Raw genomic sequence first — 14,425 nt, forward strand, 5'->3', positions numbered from 1 at the left:
GGCCTGAAATACACAATGCAAATCTCCGGAGTACAATGTAGCTTCACAGAAGCTGAGCAAGGTTAAAACACAAATATTTCCCTAGAATCAGTACCATCTGATACAACCCTCTGTGATACTGGAAATGGCCTATATATTGTATAAGACACCAGCCAGTGACATGAGTTTATGGAGCATTTGAAATATGGCTGGTGTGACTTGGAAATTGAAGTTTAATTTTCTGAATTTTATCAATTATGAAATTAATAAGTTAATTTGATTAAAGTTTAATTTTAAATAGCCACATGTGTCTGGTGGCTCCACAACTGGAGGGTAAATTATAATTAAATATCTTTGATTGAGCCTACTATAATCCCCCAAAGTGACACTGCAAGTGTTGCAGATAAGGGGACCCCTTCTAATCTTAGCAAGCCAGCAGTGAATGGTGGTGTGAAGGGAGATCTTAATTCCCTGCCTAGGAATTGAAACTGGGAAGCCAGTATTCCTAGCCACCAGACCAGCAAGGGCTAGAGGCTGGAAGCTATTGTCCATGGATCTTTGCTCTCAGTGAAAAATGAAATAATCACAGAGGCAGAAACTGTAAATGCAGGTACAAAGTTTATTATCAGAGACATAGCACAACAAGAGGGAGAGCACACAAAGAAACAGTTTGTTTAGATGATATAGAAACAAGGCAGAGATTCACACCCAAAGAGAAAGGATGTGGGCATCCCCTTGTGAGGAGCACAGTAAGGGGGCAGATAAGTCATTTACTAGGTCAATTCTTCTGGGTCTTTGTCTTCCTTCAGCTCAATTATCTGGTTTCTTTTTCCACATCTGACCTACTGTGGGAGTCTCCCCTGGGTGTGCATCTGAAAGTGAAGTCTTCTGGGAGGAGCAAGACTCATTAATGCCTGGCTTTATCCCCTGACTTTTGACCCACAAGGAACCTTTCTGCACATGTGTAGTGTCTCTCTTGTCCCAAAAAGAGGGGAGTGGAGATCCCTTAATCTTTTACTCTAACAGGGTTTTGCCTATTTGTCCTTGCCATGACTATTACCTTGACTATTGCCATGACTATTACCCTGACTATTGCCATGACTATTACCTTGACTATTGCCATGACTATTACCTTGACTATTGCCATGACTCTTACCTTAAGGTGTTTACAAGGAACAACTGAGTGCAGTTGCTCAGTCGTGTTTGACTCTTTGTGACCCCATGGACAGACTCCCTTCTCTGTCCATGGGATTTTCCAGGCAAGGGTACTGGAGTGAGTTGCCATTTTAAGACTAGCTATTTCTGTTTCTGTTGTGACTTTTATTTCAAAGGGCAAACAGGAGCCTGATTGTAAATGCCTTAACTGGATCCCACCTATTTTTTGTCTCAACAAATGCTAACAGTTGTTAAATATCCAGCCTGAAGCTCACATCTTTGTGCCCCCATGAAATGCAAACAGGCCAGTTGTAAATGTTTGACCTGGAACCCATTTATTTCCTGACTCACTTCTAAGGCCGGAGAGTGAGCTCTTGTCTAACAAATGAATTGTCTGAGGAGACACATGAGCTGACAAAGCAAGAGAGTTTATTGGAAAGGGACACCAGGGCAGAGAACAGCAGGACAAGAAAACTCAGGAGAACTGCTCTGCCACATGGCTCGCAGTCTCAGGCTTTATAATTAAGTTAGTTTATGAACTGTCTCTGGCCAATCACTCTGACACAGGGTGCTTCCTGGTTGTGCATCACTCACTCAACCAAGGTAAATTCCAGCAAGGAGAATTCTGGGAGGTTGGTGGGACACGTGGACTGGAGTTTCCTCTCTCCTTTTGACATTTCCCCTCATTCTTCTGGTTGGGAGTAGCTTGTTGTTTCCACATTCCTTACCAGGACTTCCTGTTAAAGATAACTCAAGCAAGGGGTCACTGTCCCTGTCCAGGGTGGGCAGTTTCAGTCAGTGCTTCCCCTAACAAAAGGGTCACCTGCCCCCACCTTTGTAACCAGTTTCCAAGTTTTACTTTTTTTTGATATCACCTTCATATATATAACTATTTTGGTTTAAGGAGGCTTTTTATTTTTTAAATGAAATTAATGTCCCTAGTACCTATAAAGAGTCAGACACAACTGAGCAACTGAACTGAACTGAACTGAACTGAACTGAGTACCTATTTAACTCTTTTCAGTTGAGTTCAATTCAATCACTCAGTCATATCTGGTTCTTTGTAACTCTATGCACTGCAGCATGCTAGGCTTCCCTGTCCATCACCAACTCCTGGAGATTGCTCAAACTCATGTCCATCGAGTCGGTGATGCCAAAGTAGGCAAATAGATGAGAGCAGGTTTCTCAGGGAGAAATTAAAAAAAAAAGAAGAAGAAGAAGAAATGGTAAAGTGTAGAACAGTTCTGAGTCACTTAAGTGTCTGTGTTTTTTTCTGTTTTTTGAAAGTCCCTCCTGGTATTTGTCAACTACCACTTCCCAGGTGAAGGGTAATTCATTTGATGGGGCAATTATTTCATCAAAGTACAGATTGGACAGTCTGGCAAGCATTATATTTATATCATATCAACTTTGATGGTCTTTGATGGTGAAGAGGTCTCAGGGAGGACAGGTGATTAAACAAGCCCACTGATGTGCACATTGACCCACATCAACCATTCTATTCCAAATTTCTGGATCTGGGCAGATATCTTCACTAGTTCTGTTTTGGGTAGCACATGAGACTTTCTTAAATATAGATAGACTCACAGGGACTTATGAGCTCGACCTAAACAGAAAGAAACATTCAGTTCAGTTCAGTTCAGTTCAGTCTCTCAGTCGTGTCTGACTCTTTGCGACCCCATGAATCACAGCACGCCAGGACTCCCTGTTCATCACCAACTCCTGGAATACACTCAAACTCACGTCCATCATGTTGGTGATGCCATCCAGGCATCTCATCCTCTGTCATACCCTTCTCCTCCTGCCCCCAATCCCTCTCAGCATCAGAGTCTTTTCCAATGAGTAAACTTTTCGCATGAGGTGGCCAAAGTACTGGAGTTTCAGCTTTAGCATCGTTCCTTCCAGAGAAATCCCAGGGCTGATCTCCTTCAGAATGGATTAGTTGGATCTCCTTGCAGTCCAAGGGACTCTCAAGAGTCTTCTCCAACACCACAGTTCAAAAGCATCAATTCTTCGGCGCTCAGCTTTCTTCACAGTTCAACTCTCATATCCATACATGACCAGTGGAAAAACCATAGCCTTGACTAGATGGACCTTTGTTGGCAAAGTAATGTCTGTGCTTTTGAATATGCTATCTAGGTTGGTCATAACTTTTCTTCCAAGGAGTAAGCGTCTTTTGATTTTAGGAGTCACAAAAAACATTGAGATGCTTGGTTTTGACTTTGATGGAGCATGAGTTACCCTTTCTTGGGAAGAACAAGAGGACTCTGCTTTAGTGATTCATCCAATCCAATTTCGTAAGCTGGAGTAACAGGAATGAATTGGATAACTGGCCAGGTTGCCTATTTTTCATTCTGCATGTCTGCCTTCCTGGCAGTATGTTGGCATTTCTCTTGGGTTAGAGTGGTTATTTTATTGTTTCCCTTCTTTAGATAGAATTAGTAACAGTTGGTGGGTCCTTTACCACATTCAAGATTCTGTTCAAGGCTCTGGAGATACACTGATTAGCAACACAGGAAAAGTTTCTGTCCCAAGAGAGCCTAAATTCATAAATAGGTCTTGAAAGTGTCTATAGAACAAGAAACTGATGTCAACATGACAAAGACATCTGTCTTCATGCATTTGGACACTCCATGATGTTTCTAGAACTGTCTGGGAAAACTAAAAAAACATCTTATGACTTTTTATTCTCTGATACTTGGAAGGGGCTAATTATTTCCACCTTCCAGCTACCTCTACCCCTCCATATTCAGTCTACAAAGAGGCCAAGGGTGCCTGCTAGTATATTATTTATCACACACTAAGGATGTCTTTATAATAAGATGCCAAATGCATCATTTCATAAAATTTACTGGGGAGTAGCAAAGAAAAATTAAACTTAGAGAGCTGTTAGGTACTATGCAAAATTAAACATATTACTTGCTCCACTCTGCCAGCTCATGTTTCTGAGTGATAAATCCATCTACACTAGAAGCGTGTGGTTGTAATTAATATCTACAGTGTAGACTGAATCATTTTTAAGAGCCACCTGAGCTGGGAAAACCAAAAAGTGTTCCGTCCCAGGCATGAACTAGTCAAGGAATGTCCTTCCTTGGGGGAGATGAATAGTAACGCCCACCTACACACAGACTGAGCTGAATAATGTTGTGAACAGTCTAGGGTAGCAAAACAGTGAAAGTAGCTCAATATTCATAATTCTCTTTATCTTGGAAGGAGAAAAAACACCCGTTGCAATTGTTGATTTACTCATTAATAGATCTGAAAAATTTGAGATACTGTGTAATCAGCATTCAGTCATTAACCAGAACTTTGTTGATGTCTGTGAAATCTCCTCATTCTCCTTTAGTCACTAACCCCCACAATCAACCCACCCACCTATGAGGAAACACTTTCCTGACTTCTGGCATCATAGATTAGCTTTGCCCCATTTTTTGAACTTTCTATAAATGGAACTATATGCTATATACTCTTTTGATCTGATTTGGTTCACTAAACATTTTATCTATAAGATTTTTCCTTCTTATGAATGTTGGAGTTTATTAATTCTCTGGGAATGAACCAAAATTATGTTATTGCTATGAGCTCTGAGGAAATTTTCAGGCTGAGTCTACTGTAAATAATGCTGCTGTGAACATTCTTGTGTGTGTCTTTTGGTGAAAACACATGTTTATATCTATTTGGAGTACAAGACTAAGAGTGGAATTGTTGGGACAGACAGTCAATTTTCATTATTCACAGAACCTGTCCTACAAAGTTACTGCAACCACTGAATTATCAAATACTGAGACATTGCTCCTAGGGGAGATACAGGGTTAGGTTCCTGTGAGCCACATGTTGTTAAAATATTTTCATCACCTGATCAATGCATAACTTTGTCTTATGTGTGTTTCTGTTTAAAGACACCTTATTTAATTTATACTGTTAACTCATTAACCTTGAACTTGCTGCCCAGTGCACTATAACTGGTGCCTGAATGAAACTTATCTAACACATCTGTTTTCTCCATAAGGCACATCACAACCCTCTTAGAAACACTGGAGAGGACTCCACACTATGCTTGGGAGCATTTTTAAAGCAAAAACACCAACAAAGGGCATCAAAATGTGAAAAAACTGGACACTAAATAGTCCATGAAAAGGACAGCTGTTTACTGCACGACAGCTGAAGCAAGACGGCAGACCACAATCTTAAGTACCTCAGCTGTTCTGTGTATGTCCATGAATGCCAGTAGAAGGCCATAAGCATTGATTTTGGGGTTACAGATAAGTTTTAGAGAGTATATCAATATGCAAATACAGAACCTGCAAGTAATAAGAATCAACTGCATATTCAGTTTTAGTAGAGTTTCTAAAGTGGTTGTACAAATTAAATTTTTGAGAAATGAGTAGGTGAAACTGTCATTTTAAATTTCATTTTTTTTAAAGGTGAGTATGACAGCCTTGTCTAACTCAATGAAACTATGAGCCATGCCGTGCAGTTTCACCCAAGATGAATGGGTCATGGTGGAAAGTTCTGACAAAGTGTGGCCCACTGGAGAAAGGAACAACAAACCACTTCAGTATTCTTGCCTTGAGAAAGCCATGAACAGTATGAAAAGGCAAAAAGATATGACACTGAAAAAAGAACTCCCCAGGTTGGTAGGTGACCAATAAGCTACTGGAGAAGAGTGGAAAAATAGCTCCATAAAGAATGAAGAGACGGAGCCAAAGTGAAAACAAGGTCCAGTTGTGGATGTGACTGGTGATGGAAGTAAAGTCTGATGCTGTAAAGAACAATATTGCATAGGAACCTGGAATGTTAGGTCCATGAATCAAGGTAAATTGGCAGCGGTCAAACAAGAGATGACAAGAGTAAACACCAACATTTTAAGAATCAGCGAACTAAAATGGACCAGGATGGGCGAATTTAATTCGGATGACCATTGTCTCTACTACCATGGGCAAGAATCCCTTAGAAGAAATGGAGTAGCCAGCATAGTCAAGAAAAGAGTCTGAAATGCAGTAATTGGGTGCATTCTCAAAAACAACAGAATGATCTCTATTCGTTTCCAAGGCAAACCATTCAATATCACAGTAATCCAAGTCTATGCCCCCAACTGCTAATGCTGAAGAAATTGAAGCTGAACAGTTCTATGATGACCTACAAGACTTCCTAGAACTAACGCAAAAAAAAAAAAAAAAAAAAAGTCCTTTTCATTATAAGGGACTGGAGTGCAAAAGTAGGAATTTAAGAGGTACCTGGAGTAATAGGTAAGTTTGGCCTTGGAGTACAAAATAAAGCAGGGCAAAGGCTAACAGAGTTTTGCAAAGAGATAGCAAACACCTTTTTCCACCAATACATGAAATGACTCTACACATGGACATCACCAGATGGTTAATACTGAAATCAAACTGATTATATTCTTTGCAGTCAAAGCCCTATACAGTGAGAAAAAATAAGACTAGCAGTTGACTGTGGCTCAGATGCTGAACTCCCTATTGCAAAATTCAGACTTAAATTGAAGAAAGTAGAGAAAACTACTAAATGATTCACTTATAACCAAAATCAAATCCCTTATGAGTATACAGTGGAGGTGACAAATTAATTCAAGGGATTAGATCTGATAGACAGCATGCCTGAAGAACTGTGGGTGGAGATGCATATCTCTGCACATGAAAGTGAGTGAAAGTGAAAGTCACTCAGTTGTGTCTGATTCTCTGCAACCCCATGGATTATACAGTCTATGGAAATCTCCAAGCCAGTATACTGGAGTGGGTAGCCTTTCACTTCTCCAGGGGATCTTCCCAACCCAGGAATTGAACTGGGATCTCCTGCATTGCAGGAAGATTCTTTTGCACACTGAGCTATCAGGGAAGCCACAACATTGCACATGGCAGTGATCAAAACTATCCCCAAGAAAAAGAAAAGCAAAAGGCAAAATGGTTGTCTGAGGAGGCCTTACAAATAGCCAAGAAAAGAAGATGTGAAAGGCAAAGGAGAAAAGGAAAGATATAGCCATCTGAACGCAGAGTTCCAAAGAATGGAGAGATAGGAAAGATCGGAAAGAGAGATAGGAAAGCCTTCCTCCATGATCAGTGCAAAGAAATAGAGGAAAACAATAGATGATAGAAAAGACTAGAAATCTCTTCAAGAAAATTAGAGATGCCAAGGGAATATTTCAAGCAAAGATGGGTACAATAAAGGACAAAAATGGTACTGATCTAACATGAGCAGAAGAGATTAAGAAGAGGTGGCAAAAATACACAGAAAAACTATACAAAAAAAGATCTTCATGACCCAGATAACCATGAATGTGTGATCACTCACCTGTATCCAGACATCCTGGATTGTGAAGTCAAGTGGGTCTTAGGAAGCAACATTATGAACAAAGCTAATGGAGGTGATGGAATTCCAGCTGAGCTATTTCAAATCCTAAAATATGATGCTGTTAAAGTGCACTCAATATGCCAGCAAATTTGGAAAACTCAGCCGTGGCCACAGGACTGGAAAAAGTCAGCTTTCATTCCAATCTCAAAGAATGGCAGTGCCAAAGAATGTTCAAACTACTGCACAGTTGCACTCATCTCACACTCCAGCAAAGTAGTGCTCAGAATTCTCCAAGCTAGGCTTCAACAGTATGTGGACCAAGAACTTCCGGATGTTCAAGCTGAATTTAGAAAGGGTAGAGAAACCAGGGAACAGATTGCCAACATCTGTTGGCTCATAAGAATGCAAGAGAATTCCAGAAAAACACTTCTGCTTCATTGACTATGCTAAAGCCTTTGACTATGTGAATCACAAAAAAATTATGGAAATTTCTTAAAGAGATGAGAATACCAGAGTACCTTACCCTCCTCCTGAGAAACCTGTATGCAGGTCGAGAAGCAACAGTTAGAACTGGACATGGAACAACAGACTGGTTTGAAAGTGGTCAAGGAGTACATCAAGGCTGCATATTGTCACCCTGCTTATTTAACCTCTATGGAGAATACATCATGCAAAATGCTGGACTTGATGAAGCACAAGCTGGAATCAAGATTCCTGGGAGAAATATCAATAACCTCAGATATGCAGATGGCACCTCTCTTAGGGCAGAAAGAAGCTGGCTTAAAACTCAGCATTCAAAAAAGAAGATCATGGCATCTGGTTCCATCACTTCATGGCAAAATAAATGGGGAAACAATGGAAGCAGTGAGAGACTTTATTTTCTTGGCTCCAAAATCACTGGATGGTGACTGCAGCCATGAAATTAAAAGACACTTGCTCCTTAGAAGAAAAGTTATGACAAACCTAGATAGTGTATTAAAAAGCAAAGACATCACTTTGCCAACAAAGATACATATAGTCAAAGCTATGCTTTTTCTAGTAGTCATGTATGGATGTGAAAGTTGGACCATAAAGAAGGCTGAGTGACAAAAAATTGATGTTTTTGAACTGTGGTTTTGGAGAAGACTCTTGACAGTCCCTTGAACTGCAAGGATATCAAACCAGTCAATCTTAAAGGAAATCAGTACTGAATATTCATTGGAAGGACTGATGCTGAAGCTGAAGCTCCAATACTTTGGCCACCTGATGACAAGAACTAACTCATTAGAAAAGACCCTGATGCTGGGAAATATTGAAGGCAGGAGGAGAAAGAGATGACAGAGGATGAGATGGTTGGATCGCATCACCAACTCGATGGACATGAGCTTGAACAAGTTCTGGGAGATAGTGATGGACAGGGAAGTCTGGCATGCTGCAGTCCATGGGGCCAGAAAGAGTCAGACATGACTGAGTGATTGAACTGAACTGATGACTGTTAGTAGGTGAGAGTTGGTTGTGCCACATTCTCATTTGTCTTTTTAAAAAAATTTTAGAAACTGCAATAGCCTCCTAAGTGGTCTCACATATTGTCTTACGCCCCTATAATCCATTCTCCTCACTCAGCAGAGATCTCTTTTAAAATGTAAATCCCATGTCACTCTCTTTCATGAAACTTTGCAATGAATTCCCATTTCATTTGGAATAAAATCCAAACCTGATTGAGGCCTTTGGTGATCAAGTTTCTCCTTGTCCCTCTGACTTCATCCCCTCTCATTCTGGGTGGTGTCTCACCGCAGAAGCCACACTGGACTTGAGTTGGCTCCTTGAACATGTATGCTTACTTTGCATCAGAACCTCTGCCACTTTCTTTTACTTCTGCCTGAATGCACTGCCCCAACATGTTCTTAAGTATAGCTATTTTCTTCACTCAGATATATTAGTTTGAATATCTTTATATATTACCTGTCTTCCTCCTAGAGACCTTCTTCTAGGTGTAGTTGTTAACATAGTGGTATGAATTTTCGTTTCTGATAACAAATAGAGTTGAGCATCTTTGCATGTTTGTCAGCCATGTGGATATTCTCTTCTGGAAGTGCCTGTTTATGGCATTTCCTATTTTTCTATTGGGTTATCATGTTTGGGAACACATGTAAGAATTAAAGATTTTAAAATTAAAAATATATATATATATAAAAATAAAGACAATGTAAAAAAATAAAATAAAATAAACAAAATAAAAAAAAAATAAAATAAAATAAACAAAATAAAAAAAATAAAATAAAAGTTAGTTATCTATTCTAGACATGAGGCCCTTGAAAGACATATGTATTAAGGATATATTCTCTCATTTTGTAGTTTGTTTTTTTTTTTCATTCTTTCAGTGCTGTCTATTGTTGAACATATGTCCTTAATCTTAATGTTATATAATTGTATCACACTTCCCCAACATGTTTAGTGCTTTTTATATTTCATAGTAAGAAGATCTTTGAGTATTCCAAGTTTACAGAGATGTGTTTGGGCATTTAGGACTCTAATGCATCTGGGATTGATTTTTCAGCATGGTGTGAGTTAGAGATGAAAGCCTATTTTGTTCCACATGATGTCAACTTGACTGAGCCCCAGCTATTGAAAAGACCATGCTTCTTTTACTGCATTCCCATGTCAATTAAATGAATTGAGTTAATTATTCAGTATCTTTCCACAAAGAATGTCTCAGCCACAACTGACTTCACTGATAAATTCATCCAAATATTTAAGGGAAAAATAACACTAATTTCATGCAAACTCTTCCAAACAATGGAAAAAGTAAGAACACTTCACTTTCTTTTTATAAGACTAGCATGCCTTTGACAACAGACTTGACAAGAATGATATAAGAAAGAAAAATTACAGGCTTATCCCTCATGACCACAGATGAAAAAAAACCCTAAACAAAATAATACCAGATTGACTTTATAAGTGCATTTTTTAAGGGATAATACACCACCAACCACTGGATTTTAGTATATGAATGCAATATTGAAAAAATCAATAAATAAAATTTACTACATTTACATAAAAGGATGAAAAATTATGCCTTCACTTCAATAGTGACAAGAAAAGCACTTGACATACTCACCCATTCATAAAGGGCTCTCAGCAGATTATAAAAAGAATGAAACTTCCTTTATCTGAGCAATGCTGCTTACTACAAACATTATGCTTAGTGGTGAATTAGTGAAAACTTTCTCTTTGTAGAAGGAATAAGACAAAAATGAACAATTTAATACATTTTCTATGAAAGAAGATTGAAGTCTCTGAATTAATTATAGATTTACTTAACTTTCATTTCAGTCCTATCAGTTTTCTTTAGGTGTTTTCAAGCTTTGTTGTTAGGTATATGCATATTTAAGATTGTCAAATATTCTTAGCAAATTGACCCTTTAATAATTTTTAATGTCTGTATTTATATTTGGTATTAGTTCTTCTTTTGAAGCCTACTTTGTCTGAGATTAAGATAGCCACTTCAGCTCTCTTTGGATTATTGTCTTCATAGTACATCATTTTCGATCATTTTTCTTTGTTCCTTCCTCCTTCCCTCCCTTACTTCCTGCTTTTCATAAAAGCTTTATAGATATACAATACGGTTGCTATAAAATCCGCCTTTCACTGTATACAGCTCAATTTTTTTATATATTCATAGAGTTGTACCACCATCACCATAATCAATTTTAGAACATTTCCATCATCATGGAAAGAGATCCTGTACACACAGCAGTCATTCTCCACTTCCCCATTCTTCGCACTCTCCATCCAGACCCCACCCCTATACCACAGAGCCCTAAGCAACCATGCAACCGCTAATCTTTCTCTATAGATTTACCTATTTTGGACTGCTCATATAAATGTAATTATACAGTGTGTTTTCCTTTGTGACTGACTTCTTTCACTTCAGTTCAGTTCAGTTCAGTTCATTTCAGTCACTCAATCGTGTCCGACTCTTTGCAACCCCATGAATCGCAGCATACCAGTCCTCCCTGTCCATCACCAACTCCCAGAGTTTACCCAAACTCATGTCCACCGAGTCGGTGATGCCATCCAGCCATCTCATCACTTAATATCATGTAATTTTTTCAAGGTTGATCTGCACTGTAACAGGTACCAGTACTTCATTTCCTTTTACTGCTGAACAATATCCCATCATAGGCAAACCATGTATTTAATTTTCTCCGTTCGTCAGTAGATGAACATTATGTTGGTTCCACATTTTAGCTATTATAGATAATATTGATATAAACACTTGTATTATGGTGTGGATGCACATTTTTATTTCTCTTGGTTAATAACCAGGAGTGCAAATGCTGGGCCATATGGCAATTTTCATGTGTAACTTTTGGAGAAACTACCAGGCTGTTTTCTAAAGTGGCTACACCATTTTACACTCCCATTAGCAGTGCCTAAGGTTTTGGATTTCCTCACATTGCCACTAACATTTATTATTATCTAACTTTTGATTGTAGCTATCTCAAGGGTATAAAATGATATTTTTTCATAATTTTGATTTTTATTCCCCATATGAGTAATGATGGCATGCATCTTTTTTATGTGCTTAGTAAATAAATGCTTAGTCGCTCTGTCATGTCTGACTCTTTGTGACCCCATGGACTAAAGTCTGCCAGTTTCCTCTGTCCATGGTGATTCTCTGGGCTAGCATACTTGAGGGGGTTGTCATGCCCTCCTCCAGATCTTCTCAACCCAGGGATTGAAGCCAGGTCTCCAGCATTGTAGATGAACTCTTTACCATCTGGGGAAACAGGGAAGTCTAATATGTGTTTACTGGCCAGTTGTATACCTTCTTTGGAGAAAGATTTATTAGGCTTCTTGTCCATTTTCTGGATTAGGTTATTTATCTTTTTATTATTGAGTTGTATGAGTTCTAAATACAAACATTTGTCAATAAAAACGTAAAAGATTGGACGTTAGTGAAGAATGACTTTATTAATTGTGTAATGGGAGAAAGTGAAAGTCACTCAGTTGTGTCAGACTCTGTGACCCCGTGGACTATACAGTCCATGGAATTCTCCAGGCCAGAATACTAGAGTGGGCAGCCTTTCCCTTCTCCAGCAGATCTTCCTGACCCAGGAATAGAACCGGGGTCTCCTGCATTGCAGGAGAATTCATTACCAACTGAGCTATGAGGGAAGCCCAAATGAGGTATTATAATAGGAAAAATTCTCTGACCATAAATCTTAAAGCATCTCAGGCAGAAAGGGATTTAATTTACAGGGAGAAGTAGGCAAGGACAGAAAAAGCCAGCTGTGGAGACTGGGATGAGCAGATGGTTTGACTGGACAGTTGAGCTTGAAATGTTTGTCTCTGTGGTCAGTCAATTCTCAAAAAGGATTTGTGTATGTTCCAGTGCTTGTCTAAGCTCAAGGATGGGTTCAGGCCTAGGGTCATCAGGGAGGAGAGAAGCCTAATTCAAATTTAATCAAGTAAAGTTTCAGTTCAGTTCAGTTCAGTTCAGTTCAGTCACTCAGTCGTGTCCGACTCTTTGCAACCCCATGAATCGCAGCACTCCAGGCCTCCCTGTCCATCACCAACTCCCGGAGTTCACTCAGACTCGCGTCCATTGAGTCAGTGATGCCATCCAGGCATCTCATCCTCTGTCGTACCCTTCTCCTCCTGCCCCCAATCCCTCACAGGATCAGAGTCTTTTCCAATGAGTCAACTCTTCACATAAGGTGGCCAAAGTACTGGAGTTTCAGCTTTAGTATCATTCCTTCCAAAGAAATCCCAGGGCTGATCTCCTTCAGAGTGGACTGGTTGGATCTCCTTGCAGTCCAAGGGACTCTCAAGAGTCTTCTCCAACATCACAGTTCAAAAGCATCAATTCTTCAGTGCTAAGCCTTCTTCACAGTCCCACTCTCACATCCATACATGACTACTGGAAAAACCATAGCCTTGACTAGACGGACCTTAGTTGGCAAAGTAATGTCTCTGCTTTTGAATATGCTACTAGGTTGGTCATAACTTTTATTCCAAGGAGTAAGCATCTTTTAATTTCATAGCTGCAATCACCATCTGCAGTGATTTTGGAGCCCAAAAAAATAAAGTCTGACACTATTTCCACTCTTTCTCCATCTATTTCCCATGGAGTGATGGGACCAGATGCCATGATCTTCGTTTTCTGAGTGTTGAGCTTTAAGCCAACTTTTTCACTCTCCTCTTTCACTTTCATCAAGAGGCTTTTTAGTTCCTCTTCACTTTCTGCCATAAGGGTGGTGTCATCTGAATATCTGAGGTTATTGATATTTCTCCCGACAATCTTGATTCCAACTTGTGTTTCTTCCAGTCCAGTGTTTCTCATGATGTACTCTGCATAGAAGTTAAATAAGCAGGGTGACAATATACAGCCTTGTACTCCTTTTCCTATTTGGAGCCAGTCTGTTGTTCCATGTCCAGTTCTAACTGTTGCTTCCTGGCCTGCATACAGATTTCTCAAGAGGCAGGTTAGGTGGCCTGGTATTCCCATCTCTTTCAGAATTCTCCACAGTTTGTTGTGATACACACAGTCAAAGGCTTTGGCATAGTCAATAAAGCAGAAACAGATATTTTTCTGGAACTCTCTTGCTTTTTCCATGATCCAGCAGATGTTGGCAATTTGATCTCTGGTTCCTGTACATTTTCTAAAACCAGCTTGAACATCTGGAAGTTCATGGTTCACGTATTGCTGAAGCCTAGTTTGGAGAATTTTGAGCATTACTTTACTAGCATGTGAGATGAGTGCAATTGTGTGGTAGTTTGAGCATTCTTTGGCATTGCCTTTCTTTGGGATTGGAATGAAAACCGACCTTTTCCAGTCCTGTGGCCACTGCTGAGTTTTCCAAATTTGCTGGCATATTGAATGCAGCACTTTCACAGCATCATCTTTCAAGATTTGAAACAGCTCTACTGGAATTCCATCACCTCCACTAGCTTTGTTCATAGTGGTGCTTTCTAAGGCCCACTTCACTTCACATTCGAA

Source organism: Capricornis sumatraensis, chromosome 14 (assembly GCF_032405125.1).
Source record: "Capricornis sumatraensis isolate serow.1 chromosome 14, serow.2, whole genome shotgun sequence".
Classification (NCBI taxonomy): Eukaryota; Metazoa; Chordata; class Mammalia; order Artiodactyla; family Bovidae; genus Capricornis; species Capricornis sumatraensis.